This window comes from Eriocheir sinensis, chromosome 44 (genome assembly GCF_024679095.1).
Source record: "Eriocheir sinensis breed Jianghai 21 chromosome 44, ASM2467909v1, whole genome shotgun sequence".
Classification (NCBI taxonomy): Eukaryota; Metazoa; Arthropoda; class Malacostraca; order Decapoda; family Varunidae; genus Eriocheir; species Eriocheir sinensis.
In genome coordinates, this window is record NC_066552.1 from 11524771 (window position 1) to 11540026 (window position 15256).

A 15256-nucleotide genomic window follows, 5' to 3' on the forward strand; every position below is an offset into this window, starting at 1 on the left:
GTAGCGGACACCTGCTGGGATGTCATCAAGGGAGTGATATATTATGACTGATACCACGGCGACGCCCTGTGATCGGGACCTGAAGACAGACAGACACAGACAGACAGATGGACACACACACACACACACACACACACACACACACACACACACACACACACACACACACACTTGACAAAAGAGAGGAGCTTGCAGTAAGAAAAAATAAACAGATAAGAATAGGAATAAAATGCCGTTTACCGTTTACCGTTGATGAGGTTTATACGTAAAAATAAAGTAAGAATAATTGTATTAAGTGAGAGAGAGAGAGAGAGAGAGCGAGAGAGAGAGAGAGAGAGAGAGAGAGAGAGAGAAAAAATACTGTAGAAAAAAGAAATGACGAAGAAATAAATAGACACAAAAAATACACTTAGAAGGATAAAAGAGCTTGAAAATTGTAGAGAAAGATGTAGATGAGAGAGGAAGATAGACAGGCAGACAGACAGACAGACGTATCATTTAAACTCGAGACCAACCTATCGAAGTCCTATCGCCAAAAAATAGCCCAAAACATGCCAGTCTTCCCCCCCAACCAGCCCAAGAACCCCATGACCAGCCCTCCCTCCCGCCTGCCTCCATTGCACCCTTCCCCCCGCCACTTCCCCCTCCCACCCCACTGTTGCCGCCTTCCCCCCCCCCGCCATTACTCACCACCTCCCCCGCCAACACAAACACCACAACCCAATAAGCTTTTAGGGAGGATAAACATCTGATTGGACACCTTGGCCACAGATCACGTTACGTCCCCCTCCCCCTTCCCTCCCTCCTTCCCTCCTGTCCTTCGTCCTCCTTCTTCTTCTCCCTCCAATCAGCTGCCTCTTAATTTTTTTCTTCTCTTCTGGTTTCTTATCCACGCATTTTCCTTCTCGTTCTTTTCCTTTTTGTTCTCTTCTTTTCCTGTCCTTTTATTGTTGTCATTTGTTGTTATTGTTCCTGTTTTCTAGTTTTCCGGGTTTTTTTTCTTTCTTTGTTTCATTCTTTTTTTTTCTCCTCATTCTTATTCTCATTCGTATTCTTATTCTTATTCTTATCATTATTATTATTATAGGTGTTGTTTCTCATCTTTACTATTTTTTCCTCCTTTCGCTTTTTTTTTTTTCCTTTTATTCAAATCCCTTCAACCTGTGGTTTCCTCCTCCTCCTCCTCCTCCTCCTCCTCCTCCTGCTCTTTTTTCTTATTATCTTTTTGCTTTTTCGTTATTTTGCGGCTTTTGTGTATAATTTTCCTCCTGTTATTAGTTCTGTATTCTGCTCTTCTTTTTTTTTTTCACTTTATCTATATTATGTTTTCCCTCCTTTCTTTCTCTATGTTCCTTCTCCTCTTCCCCTTCATCATCATCATTATCATCATCATCATCGTCACCAGAAAAGATTCAAATATACACACGCACGCCAGCCTCCGCTTCCTTCCTCCCTGCCCACCGCCACCACAACCGCAAAAAAACAAAACACAAACTCAAATAACTGTCGAACATCCTCTTTTAGAATCAACCACCAACAAGAACAACAACTAAAAAATCAATCAATAAAAAAATAACATCGGCACGCGTCATTTCCCGGCCAGGTGTTAATGAGCTCTGAATCCTTTCCTCTCCTTAATTAGTCACCTTTTTTTTACCTCTTTCTACTGTTTTTCTTTCTCTTTGTGTGTATAAGGGGGGGGAGGAGGAGGAGGGAGTGGGGAGGTGGTTGTTCTTGTCGTCCATGTGGTGGTGATGGTGGTTGTGGTTGTGGTGATGGTTGTGGTGGTGGTGGTGGTGATGGTGGTGGTTATGGCTGTTGGTTGTCATAGTTGATGTTATCGTTGAATGGAATGTGTCTGGGTGTGTGTGTATGTATGTATGAGTATGTGTGTGTGTGGGTGGGTGGGTGGGTGGGTGTGTTGGTGTGTTATTTTTTATGCAGATTGGCAGAGAGAGAGAGAGATAAAGAAAGAAGAAAAGATAAAAAAATATGAAAAGAAAAAAAGGAAAAGAAAAATTAGAAATAAATAAATCAGAGAGAGAGAGAGAGAGAGATTAACGTTTTGCCGTCTATCTTGTCTCATAATACATCGATTCATGATTTATTAACTTCCGGTGTGTGTTTGTGTTTACGATTGTGTGTGTGTGTGTGTGTGTGTGTGTGTGTGTGTGTGTGTGTGTGTGTGTGTGTGTGTGTGTGTCAGGACAGGTGAGAACAAAGGTGGGGTTAAGAGTATTACGTAATCAGGTAGAATGTCCTCCACGTGGGAAGTCTCTCTCTCTCTCTCTCTCTCTCTCTCTCTCTCTCTCTCTCTCTCTCTCCCTCTCTCCCCCCCCTCTCTGTACATTCCCTTCGTTTTTTTACGCAAGAATAATTTCGCCTCTAATTATTTTTTTTCCTATTTCTTTTTTTCTTTTCCTTTCTCTCTGTCTGCTTGTCTGTCTGTTTGTATATCTTTCTGTCTGTCTGTCCTTTTTCCTCTCTTTCTTTCTTTTTATTTCTTTCCTTCTTTCTCTTTCTTTCATTCTGTCTTTCTTGATTTATTTATTTCCTTTTTTTATTTATTTGTCTTATTATTTGTCCATTTAACATTTCTAATTTTTCCTCCGGTTTTTCTTACTGACGATTATATTCCCTTTGTCATTATTTATTTATTCATTTATCTGTTTATTTATTTATTTATTTATCTATTTATCTATCTATTTATTTATATATTTGTCTCTGCCTTCCACCCCCTCCCCCGCCGGACTGATCGTTTCTCGTCGTGTTGGCAACATTTGCATGAGGGACGGGCGGTAATAATGTAATATCTCCCGCCGCTATCTCTGTTCCATCTGCGGATCAAGATATGCGAGGAGATAGAGAGCAAGTCAACGATGGATACTTGCACCGGCCCGGACTTCCTTACCTCTGTGTGTTTCTCTGTTTGTTTGTTTTATTGTCGAGGAGGAGAATATGCAACACCGCGAATGTCTGTGTGTGAAGTTGTGGCTGGTCTTGTTCCGCATTTTATTTTTATATTTTTCTTTTATCAACATCTATAACCACCACCATCACCACCACACTTTCCTTATTCGTTTATGCTTATGTAGGAATTTGTGAGTAGTATTGTTTGTTTTCTATTTTCATTACGTTTATTTTATTCTTTTTTTTTCTTTTACTTTACCTTTATTTCATCTTTCGTTGCAATCTGTCATTCGTTGTTGATATGAAAATAATCCCAGCCTGTTTTTTCAATATTTTTCGTTTTCAACTATTTATTTCATCATATTATAACTTCATTACACTATTTATTTCTCACTATTTGTCCACCACTTGACAGCCCCCGAGGCGCTGTAGTTAGCTTCCCCGACTACAAATCCGCGGGCCTGGGTTCGAATCCCGGCCTGGGTAGTCGGCGTGCAGGTCACCCAGCTGTTCCATTCTTCCTTTCGGGCTGCTGATAAATGGGTGCCTGTGGAGCCTCGGGGAAGGTAAACAGTGGTAACCCGGAAGGCACACTGGCCGTGTCCACAGGCTCAAAGGGCCAACGGGACGGAGCTGAGCACCGCCGCCACGCGCAGCCAGAGCGTTTGCTCCCAACCTTACCTTATAACGTGGTCAAATTTGGTATGTAAGGCAAATGGTGTTGTTCGTATTTTTTTTTCTTCTAAGGCGAAGGAGACAGTTTAAAGGCAAAAATATATATAGAAAAATCGTTTTGTGAATATCTCCCAGCACACGGAGGAGAGAAACGTATGGAAAAGTAAAATAATTTATTAACAAATAAAGGTAAAGTTCAGAGCAGGCGCTATAGCTGCGCGTGGCCTCGGTGCTCATATCCATATCTACTAAAAGCGCAAGGCAATTTTATCGAGTCATCTTCATGTTAACCGAAATCAACCCCCCCCATCTCCTCCATCCACTTCCTCCATTGATGACACAAAAATTGCTGGTAAAGTAACTGCGACACTCGACGAAGAAGCTTTACAATCAGATATAGATCGACTTGCACGTCGGGCCAATCAATGGCAAATTAAATTTAACGTTGACAAATGTAAAGTGTTGCACATCGGAAAAAATAACAATCGCGTTCGGTACGTAATGAATGGCCAACAACTTTCTGCAGTAAGTAAAGAAAAGGATCTTGGAATCACTATATCAAGCGATTTAAAGCCCGGTCAGCATTGTTCAGAGGTAGTTAAAACTGCAAACAAATTGGTTGGCTTCATCGGACGAGTCTTTAATAATAAATCGGAAAAAGTAATATTAAAACTGTATAATTCGTTGGTTCGACCCCGTCTAGAGTGCTGTGTACAGTTTTGGTCTCCCTATTACAGAAAAAACATAGAAAAGTTGGAACGGGTTCAACGAAGAGTAACAAAGATGATTCCTAGGTTGAGAAATTTATCATATGAACAAAGGCTTAAAGAAGTAAATTTATTCAGCCTGTCAAAACGAAGAATGCGAGGCGATCTAATAGAAGTGTTTAAAATGTTTAAAGGATTCAGTGATATTAATGTGGAAGATTACTTTACAATTGATAGATCAAATAGAACAAGAAGAAATCACAATTTGAAGATAAGTGGTAAAAGATTCTCGTCGCACGAAGCTAAACACTTCTTCTTCAATCGAGTTGTTAATGTTTGGAACTCTCTACCCTGTGATGTCGTTGATAGTACAACAGTTACGGCCTTCAAGAATAGATTAGACAAGTATTTTGAATCCAACCAGCAACTAAGATATTACTCATTGTCGTAATAACATTAAGTTCTTTCGAATACTGGTGTCCTTGTCCGCTTTTATCGCCCGGTTAATGGTAGCAGTAATGGTAGTTCTTTCCTCTTTCCTACATAAATTCCATGCAGTTTTTCCATGCTGCATGGTTCTTTTTCCTTTCCTGCCAGCTTTGGCTGGAGGGATGGGGGGGGGGGAGGAGCCTTCGCCTTTGCTGTCCTTCATCTTCCACCTTTGATTAGATAGTTAGTGTAGCTTGTCACAAACAGCCTCGTAAGGACCAGCAGGTCTGCTGTTGTTTGTTCTTCCTTTGTGTTCCTTTGTGTTCCTCCTCCTCCTCCTCCTCCTCCTCCTCCTCCTCCTCCTCCTCCTCCTCCTCCTCCTCCTCCTCCTCCTGCTCTTGTCTAACAGAAAGTAGTGTTAACTTAGTTGTCGTGTATGATCTTCCTTCTTCCCATATAAAATCACATTGTAGCTTTTCTGTACTACATGGTATTCTTCCTTTTCGTGCCAGCTTCGGGTGGAGGGACTGGTGGGAGGGGAGGAGCCTTCGCCTTTGCTGTCCTGTGTCTCTGACTCGTAGATTAGAGCAGTAGATGGTAGCAACAACAAACAGCCTAGTTAGGACCAAGAGGTCTGTTGCTGTTTGCTTTTCCTTTGTACTCCTTTGTCCTTCTCCTTCTCCTCCTCCTCTTCCTCCTCCTCCTCCAACGTTTTCATTCTCGTTTATCTTCGTTACAACTTCCTACAACCTCTCTCTCTCTCTCTCTCTCTCTCTCTCTCTCTCTCTCTCTCTCTCTCTCTCTCTCTCTCTCTCTCTCTCTCTCTCTCTCTCTCTCTCTCTCTCTCTCTCTCTCTCTCTCTCTCTCTCTCTCTCTCTCTCTCTCTCTCAAGGTTATCTACTTTTTCATTCCATCTACTTCTCTTTTTCTTAATTTATAATTATCTTAATGTCTCACGTATCTTTTCTACTTTTCTTGACCTTATTTTTGTTTCTCGCTACGTTTAGTTTATGTCCGTCTACCTTGTCTAATCAGTGACCTTACTGTTGTCTGTCTATCTGTCGGTCTGTCTGTCTGCGTCCGTCTCTCATTTTCATGGTTTTTTTTTTTCTATTTTTCTCGATTATAATTTTTTTTTTCGTTTGTTATGTTAAGTTTCTTTCCATGTATCTTGTCTTATGAATTAACTTTGTCTCTCTCTCACCCTTTCGCTCCCTTTCCCTCCCTTTTGCTTTCTTAGGTAACACCCGCTCACCTTTCTGTCTGTCTCTAATCCACTCACTCCCTCTCTTTCGCTTTTGCTCTCTCAGGTAGCACTCTCACTCTCTCTCCCGCTCTCTCTCTCTCAGGTAACAAACTCGACAGGCCAGGTAAGGTAGGATGGGATGCAACACACCCGCCAATTTGCAGTCGTTTCCGGGGTCCCCAACGACGCTTAATCGAGCTTGCAGAGTACGCGGGGAGGAGAAAGGAAAAGAAGACCGATCGGAAAAAAACACACAAAAGCACCAACGCGGATTAACACCAAATGATAACAATAGTCGAGGCCGCTGCGAGGGAATAAAGTGGGAGAGTGATGGAGACTTTTAGGGGACCATAAATCATGGGAGGGAGGGGGGAGGGGGACGGGGGAAGCTTAAGAAATACTGGAAAATGCTAGTATTACGCGGGCCATGATGAGTGTGTATATTGAATTTTATTTTTGCGTGTGTGTGTGTGTGTGTGTGCGTGTGTGTGTGTGTGTGCTTTTTTTTTTAATGAAGCTTGTTAAGATGTATGTTTATTGCTCTCTCTCTCTCTCTCTCTCTCTCTCTCTCTCTCTCTCTCTCTCTCTCTCTCTCTCTCTCTCTCTCTCTCTCTCTCTCTCTGTGTCTGAGAGAGAGAGAGAGAGAGAGAGAGAGAGAGAGAGAGGAATCAATAATAATCAAACAATCAAATCAATAAACAAATCAATAAATAAATACCTATAAAACCATAATTAAGGAAGCGGCAAAAAACATCATCACCTTAAAAATAGCCCAAGCCACAAAACTAGCCCCAAAAAACAGCAATTCCTAGCCCAAACCCGCCCAACAACCCTTCCCAGCCACCACTCCCTTGAAACAAACACAACAACAACAACAACAACAACATGGACAACAACGAAAACAAGCTCCATATATAATAACAAATCAAATAACGAAACGCGATAGCGAGGCAAGCGAATGATATACCTTAAACCATAAAAGCATACATACTGATAACTGATAATGGCGTATGCAGGGATAGTGATGATGGTGACGGCAGCGTGGCGTATTAGTGTGTCGGAAGTGTCCATTATCTTCTTGTTCTTTTGAGGGGAAACGAAGCAGGAATGAAGGCACGTGCAATTAGGTGGAGTTTTTTGTTGTACGTGTGTGAAGGAAAAACCGGTTCGCTTCATGGGTGGTGACGTGGCTGGTGTTGAGGCTGTAAGGAGATGAGTGATGGGGGAGGAGGTGGAGGTGGAGGTGACGGAGGAGGCAGTAGGAAAAGAGCAGGATCAAGGAAGAATAAGAACAAGTTGAAAGGTAAATAGAAGCATGAAAGCCTTGAGGAACACTATATAATAAGGAGGAGGAGGAGGAGGAAGAAGAAGAGGAGGTAAGGAAAAGAGCAAGAAGAAGAGGAGGTAAGGAAAAGAGCAAGAAGAAGAGGAGGTAAGGAAAAGAGCAAGAAGAAGAGGAGGTAAGGAAAAGAGCAAGATCAAGAAAGAATAAGACAAGCAGAAAAGTAAATAGAAGAATGAAAACCTTTAAGAGAAGGAGGAGCAGGAGGAGGAGATAGCAGGCAGAAGAATATGAACTGGACAAAAGGAGAAAAGGAGAAAAAAAAAAAAAGAGGAGCTTGAAAATGAACATAAACCAGAATGAGAAGTACTAAGATAGGAGTAAAGAGGAAGAGGGAGAAGAGGAGGAGGAGGAGGAGGAGGAGGAGGAGGACGAACTGTAAAGCTGGTAGTGATCTTGGCGGAATAGGAGAAGGGCGATAAATATTGAAGTAGGTGGTAATGGAGGAGGAGGAAGAGGCGGAGGAGGAGGAGCGAAGGTGTTGAGAATGTGGCAAAGTAACATACCTTTCTTTCTTGATGGGCTACCTGGCATAACCCTCCACATACCTCCTCCTCCTCCTCCTCCTCCTCCTCTCTCAGTACCTCCCTTATCTCCTCCACTACCTGAGTCAGCATTCCACCTTCTCTTCCACCACTAAGCCCTTGCTTCTCCTTTTCCTCCTATCCTTTTTATTCTCCTCCTCCTCCCCCTCCTCCTCCTCTTCCTCCATCTCCTCTTCCTCCTCATTTTTTCATCTTCCCTTTTACTTTTCTGCTTGTTCATTATCTATCTTTGTCTTGTTCATTTCCTACTTCCTCCACCATCACAACCACCACAATCATCACCACCACCACCACCGCCAAGACAGGTATTCAGCACCTCACCTGCGCCACACCTCCGCCAGAGCACCTGCTAATTACTGGTCCCGCGTGTTGTTCCCAGGTGTGTTGTGGTTGTGGTGGTAGTGGTGGTGTTGGTGTTGGCGGTGACGAGGCAATTGCAAGTCATCTGACGTATTCTGAAGTGACTGGTCGAGTTGTTTTGCCCTTAATTAATTACTTCGTTTGTTCTTCGATGTTCTTCTTCTTCTTCTTTCGTTCATCTTACATCCCTGAAGTTATATTTTTCTTTGTCTTTCTTATTGTCTTTCATTTGTCTCTTTCCTGCCTTTGCTTTGTTCATTGTTCTTGTTCTCTTTTTATTATTTCTCTCCTCTTTTTTTGTTCATCGCGTTTGTTTTGTTTTTGTTTGTGGTCCGTTTGTTATTGACTAAGGTGACGTTTTCTTTCCTTGTTTTGTTCTTTATTGGTGGTTTTCTTTTTAATCATCTCTTTCCTCTTCCTCCTTTCCTTTCGTTCACCTTGCCTCCCTTTCGTTTTCGTTTGTTCTGCCGTTCATTAATAGGTGTGGTGACAGTTCTCTGCTCTCGTCTTGTTATTTGTTATCATTGTTCTTGTTTTTTATCATCTCTCCTCTCTCGTTCTTTTGTTTATCTTGCAGCTCTTCCGTTTTGTTTTTGTTTGTCTTTCTCATCGTCTTTCGTTTTTTTTTTCTTTGCCATTAATTATTGACTGGCCTGACGGTTTTCTGCCCTCGCTTTGTTTTTTGTTTTGTTGTTGTTGTTCTCTCTCTCTCTCTCTCTCTCTCTCTCTCTCTCTCTCTCTCTCTCTCTCTCTCTATCTATCTCTATCTATCTATCTATCTATCTATCTCCATCTCACTATTTTTCACTTTTAATCCCTTCCGTTTATCTTCGCCTTTTCCGCTGAAGTCTCTAAAATTCCTGCGTTCCTCCTATACTTACTATGTCCATGTATCATTTTTCTGCCACTCCGCTACCCTGACGATATATATATTACGATCTGTCACTTTCACTTTTTACAGCCACCTTTCCTCATGACTAATTGCTCTCTTACCTTTCCTCCCACCTGTGGCTCTTCCTGTTAATCAATCTTTACTTCTCGACAGGTCTTATTCTCTTCCACATTTTGAAGCATTTTACTCACTTATTTTTACTCCCACCTTGTACTTATGTCTCTTATTCATCTTCATTAACTTGCGTGTGCGTGTTTGTGCGTGTGTGTGTGTGTGTGTGTGTGTGTGTGTGTGTGTGTGACTTCCATTTTTTTCAAGTCTTACTGGTGCGTTGTAATAGTAGTAGTAGTAGCATTAGTAGTAGTAGTGGTAGTGGTGGTGGTGGTAGTAGTAGTAGTAGTAGTAGTGGTGGTGGTGGTGGTGGTGGTTTTATAATAGTATTGTTGATTTCCGCTCTCGTTTTTTTTTTTTTTATCCTCTTCAGTCTCTCCCTCTTCCTCCTTCTTCATTCTTTCTATTCATTTTTCTTTTAATTTATCATTTACTTCACTGTCATATAGTTCTTTCTCTGTTCTTGGTGTTCTTTTTACTTATTTCTTCCTCTTATTGTTCTTTTCTTCCTCTCTCTCTCTCTCTCTCTCTCTCTCTCTCTCTCTCTCTCTCTCTCTCTCTCTCTCTCTCTCTCTCTCTCTCTCTCTCTCTCTCTCTCTCTCTCTCTCTCTCTCTCTCTCTCTCTCTCTCTCTCTCTCTCTCTCTCTCTCTCTCTCTCTCATGCAACTTCTTACGCCAAAATGTACAGAAAAAAGAAAAATTATTTGACGGGTTTGAGTTCCGTGGTCTGCTGAGGAGGAGGAGGAGGAGGAGGAGGAGAGTGGAAGAGGAAGAGGAGGAGGAGGAGGGGAATGGTGCAGCTGAGACCACACCCATTACTTCTTTCCTCCCAACTCCCAGCTTTACTCTCCTCTCTCCTTCCCTCTCACTTCCCATCATCCTTCCCTCTCTCCTTTACCCTCTGCATCCCTTCCCATCCTCTTTCCTTCTTCCATCCTCTCTTTCTCCTCTCTCCCTTCCCCTCTACCATCTCTATTCCCTTCACCTTCTTATCTCCCTTCCTCCTCCCTTTCCTCTCCCTTCCCTTCTCCCTTCCCCTCACCCTCCCTTCCCCTTTCCGTTACCTTCTCATCTCCTCTTCCCTTCCCCTTTCCCTCGCCTCTCCCTCTCCTCTCTCTCTTCCCCTCTCCTCTTCCCCTCCCTCTCCCTCTCCCTTCCTTCTCGCTCGACGCCCAAAATCTTCCAAACGTGGGTATTCTCTCGTCTTATTTATGTCTCCATTGTCTCCGTTTTCCTTTTCTTGGCCTCGGTGGTTTAGGGGGCACTTTCTTAATTTTAGTGGCCATGGTTCTTCGCGTAGATGACTCTTTGATTTCTCTTTTTATCTCTCAGCGTTAGGGGCGTGTAAATTGGCGGACGATGTGTGTGTGTGTGTGTGTGTGTGTGTGTGTGTGTGTGTGTCGTTCCTTCCCTTTCTGCTTACTTGTCTTCGTCGTTCGTTCCTCTCATCTTACCTTCCTTTTTTCTCTCCCTTTCATTTCTTTTTCCTTCCCTTTTTCCTTTGTTCCTTCTTTTCTTCATTCCCTTTTTACTTCTGTAGCCCCGTGTGTGTGTGTGTGTGTGTGTGTGTGTGTGTGTGTGTGTGTGTGTGTGTGTGAGAGAGAGAGAGAGAGAGAGAGAGCGTGCGCGCCCCAGCTGTTCCGCTACTGCCACCAAGACCCCGTGACACACACACACACACACACACACATGGAGGTCCAGTCAGACTGCCACAATAACTATGCAGGCGCGATATATCATGGGCGGGAGTGTGTGGTTTGGGGCCAAGTAGGACATTAGTGGCGTCCGTCTGTTGAAATGGTAGGTGTGGAGCGGCGATAACCACAGCGCCGCGAACCTTCATAGTTTCGTACGAAGCGGCAACGAGCACAGGTGGATAATTAGGCGCCATAAAGACAAGTGAATTGTGGGCTGGCGACGCGTTAAGGAAATGTTAGTTAAGGGTTGATGGAGGTGAGTTTGACGCTGAGAGCAGGCTAAGAGCGGTGGTCTAAATCACTTACTAGTTTGTCAAAGGTTGGGAAGCTGTCGTTTGAGGGATAAATGAGACTACATGAAGGGGGGGAAAAGGAATGGTTGATGTTTAAGTGGATGTACGAAGCGGAATAAGTGAAAGTTGAAAGGGAGGGTAAAAAGAGATGTTTTTTTTTTTTTTTTTTTACAACAAAGGAGACAGCTCAAGTATGTTAACTGTAGTGTGTTAGTGTGTGCTACATGAGCCGTAAGAAGTAAAAGTTGTTGACTGACAGGGAATCGAAAAAAGTCTAAAGATGTATCCGTGTAAAAAGTAAAATTTGATCAGGAATAAATTAAATAAATATATCATGGTGGAATAAATAACACGAGAGAAGATAAGTTGGGCAAATGAAGTGAATTGGCATATTATACAGAAAAAAAGGTATGGAAATATATATAGAAGTAAAAGAGAAAGAACAACAGAGCAAGTAACTCAAACATTACGGTGGAAAAGAAAGACAGAAAAAAGCAAGAGAAATTGCAGCCTGTTACCGATACAGAATAATATAAAATGTAACAGATATCAGCAACATGAAATGGAATAAAATAAAGTAAAAAATAATAAAACGAGAAATAGTGAAAAAAAACCCATTAAAACTAAACGAAGAAAAATTAAAGGAAATGGAAGAAATGTTAGAAATAAAAAATAAAAAAATAAAATAGATGAAAATAATACTCAAGAAAAGGGAACAGAACGTAAAAATAAAGAAAAGAATAATCTTGAAGAAAATAGAATGAGATAGAATAAGAATAACACTGATTAATAAAAAAAATGTGATAAAGTAAACTGAGCTGAAATAAAGATGAGGAAGGGAAACTAAACAACAGAGAAAACAGAATAACAATGATCAGGGCAGAATAAAATAAAACAAAGTAATATGGAACAAAACAGAATAAGATAAAGTAAACTAAAGTAACTAAAGATAAGGAAGGAAAACTTATTTGAAAGGTGATGACGGGGAGAAAATATGTGTTGAGGGGAACGGGGGGAAAAAAAAGTATGTACATGAAGCGAGAAGCCTAAAATAGAGAGAGAGCACCCCCCACCGAAACACGACCCGGAAATAAATCAGCTTCGTCACCTCCACTTTGAAGCGATCCTCCTTTCCTCTTCTCCTTCCTTCCCTCCTTCCTTCTCTCCTTCCTTCCCTTCTTCCTTCCCTTCTTCCTTCCCTTCTTCTTTCCCTTCTTCCTTCCCTCCTTCCTTCCCTCCTTCCTTCCCTTCTTCCTTCCCTTCTTCCTTCCCTCCTTCCTTCCCTCCTTTCTTCCTTCCCACCGTTTCCTTTTCCTTTTTCTTTCCTCTTCCTCGTTTACCCTTCCTACTTCCTGCCTTGCTTCCTTTCTTCCTTCCTTCTCCTCTACCTTACCTTCGCCTTTCCTTCTTTTTTTCCTCCTCCACCCTTCATTACTTATTTTCTGTATTTTTCCCTTTTTCCTATACCTGTTTCCTTTCCTCCTTCCTTTCCTCCATTTTTCTCTCCTTCCTTATTTTCTTTTATCGTTCCTCTCTTCCCACTTTCTTTTCTTCCCTCTATATTTTCTTTTCCGTTTCCTGCCCATTCTACTTTCCCTTCTCTCCCCTCTCTTATATTTCCTACTTTCTTTCCTCCTTTCTTCCCTCCTTCTCTGGCTTATTTGATACTCTCTTATTCCTTCCTTTCTCCTTTTCTCCTTCCTATATATTGCTATCCCTTCTTCCTTCACTCACTTTCTTTTTTTTCTTTCCTGTAATATTTTTTCCTTGCCAGCCTTTTTTTTTGTTTTCTTATTTCTTTTTCGTCTTTTCTTTTCCCACTGTATCTTTTTATTTATTGTTTTATTAATATTTCCTTTATGTTTTATTATGTTATTGAGTAAACCATTTCTTTTTCCTGTTTTATTGAGAGAGAGAGCGCTAAGCAGGTTTCGTCTTATCTAGTCTGGCATGTGCCCTACCCATGTGTTACCGACACACACACACACACACACACACACACACACACACACACACACACGTACGTCATGACTTTGTTTATGTACATCGTGTGTGTGTGTGTGTGTGTGAGAGAGAGAGAGAGAGAGAGAGAGAGAGAGAGAGAGACCTCCTTCTCACTATTGGCAGAGGCTAATGAGAGAGAAAAGTCACCTAAGGGGGAGAGAGGGAGGATGAGGAGGAAGAGGTGGAGGAGGAGGAGGAGGAAAGGTGTCGAATTTTGGCCACGCGACACCCTTCCCTTCGTTCCTTCCTTCCCTCCTCCCTTCCCTACTTCCTTCCTCCTCCCTTCACTACTTCCTTCCTTTCTTCCTTCCTCCCTTCCTTGGTCCCTTCCCTACGTCCTTCTTTTCTTCCTCCGCTCCCTTCTTCCTTCCTTCCTTTCTTCCTTCCTTCTATCCTTCCTTCCTTCCTTCATTCATTCATTCTTACCTTTCTTTCTCCCTTTCTTCCTATCTTTTATTTCTTCCTTTCATAATTTTTTTTCTAATTTTCTATTTAATCCTACTCAAAGGTTTTAATTTCCCCTGGTTTTCCATTTAATTTTCCAGCTCCCATATTTTCCTTCTTATATTTTTTTTCGGCGTCACAGACGACGATCAACAGATTGTCCATCTTCTTGTTGTTGTTCTCTTCAAGTTGTTTTACTGGCTTACCCATGCATTGTAGACATGACATTGTATAATAACATTTGTTAGCCCTGATGAACCCTATAACATGGCATTTTATATATATATATATATATATATATATATATATATATATATATATATATATATATATATATATATATATATATATATACACACACGTTTTGGCCCGTGACACCGGTAGGCCCTCATGGTCGGGCCTGATGGTCGGCCCCAGCCCGTTGAGGCGCAGGCAAGTGTTTATAGTGGCGCCATCTTTACTTTCCAGCATTTTCCATTTTTTCCATTAATATAAATTGTTGGGTGTGTGTTGGAGGGTCATGCGGCGCCGATCTAGCACAGTGTTGGTGCTATTAACACTTGTTTAATCTGTTACTCTTCCTTACGCTATTTCTCCCACTAACTTTTCTCCCCTCTTCTGTTTCCCTCTTTCTTTCCTCCCTCTCTCATCTATTTCCTATCCCCTTTTCCATCCCTTTCTTTTTCCTTACTTCACTCCATTCCTTCCTTCTTTCGTTTTTCCCTCCTCCTTTCCTGATTCCCTCCATCTCCTCTCTCTCCTTCCCTCCCCCTTTCCTGATTCCCTCCATCTCCTCTCTCTCCTTCCCTCCCCCTTTCCTGATTCCCTCCATCTCCTCTCTCTCCTTCCCTCCCCCATTCCTCCTTATTTTCATCTCCTCTCACTCCTTCCCTCCTCGTGCACTCCTCCTTCTTGTCATTTCCTTTCTCTCCTTCCCTCCTCCATTCCTCCTTCATTCCTTCTCTCCCCCTTCCCTTCCTCCTTCCCTCCTTCTCTCCTTCCCTCCCTTCTTTCCTCCTTCTCTCCTTCCCTCCCTCCTTTCCTCCTTCTCTCCATCTCTACCGACAGCCGAAGACAAACAGCATCCTGGTATCAATTTACTTTCTGCAAAGGTGAGAGAGAGAGAGAGAGAGAGAGAGAGAGAGAGAGAGAGAGAGAGAGAGAGAGAGAGAGAGAGAGTACTTACGAGGGTGTCTCCGTTATTTACCTGTAGAAGAAAGAAAGGTAAAAATTAGTACACGGATTATAATTGTATGAAGTAATTATCTAGTTAACAGTGAAAGTAAAGAGTGTTGTTGTTGTTGTTGTTGTTGTTGTTGTTGTCGTTCTTGTCGGCAGAGTTAATTAGATGTAAACTGAATATTTCACTTTTAATGTAACCAATCATCTAACTCAGACGAGAAGGAAGAAAAAAAGAAAAGAAAAAGGAAAAAAGAAAACAAGGGAAAACTGACAAAGAAAAATATAAAATAACTAACTAACAGTATGTATTTATCTAACTAACTAACTAACTATCTATCTATCTAAATATTTTTTTTTCTATCTATGTCTATCTATCTAACTAACCAACTAAGTAACTAAAATTTTCGTGGCTAGGTGGT

General features: G+C 41.8%; 1 protein-coding gene and 1 long non-coding RNA gene across 6 annotated transcripts in view; one reads left to right on the top strand and one right to left on the bottom strand.

Moving 5' to 3' along the window:
- Positions 1–15256, bottom strand: part of LOC126980485 (transcription factor GATA-4-like) — a 210664-nt gene that overhangs the window by 70759 nt on the left and 124649 nt on the right. For all 5 annotated transcript variants that reach the window (XM_050830444.1, XM_050830442.1, XM_050830445.1 and 2 more), the window contains one exon: positions 14842–14862. The gene's annotated coding sequence lies outside the window, so the exon portion shown is untranslated. The remainder of the gene's footprint in view (positions 1–14841; positions 14863–15256) is intronic.
- The window catches only part of LOC126980489 (uncharacterized), a 122784-nt gene that overhangs the window by 66546 nt on the left and 40982 nt on the right, over positions 1–15256 (top strand). The gene's annotated exons all lie outside the window — the stretch shown is intronic.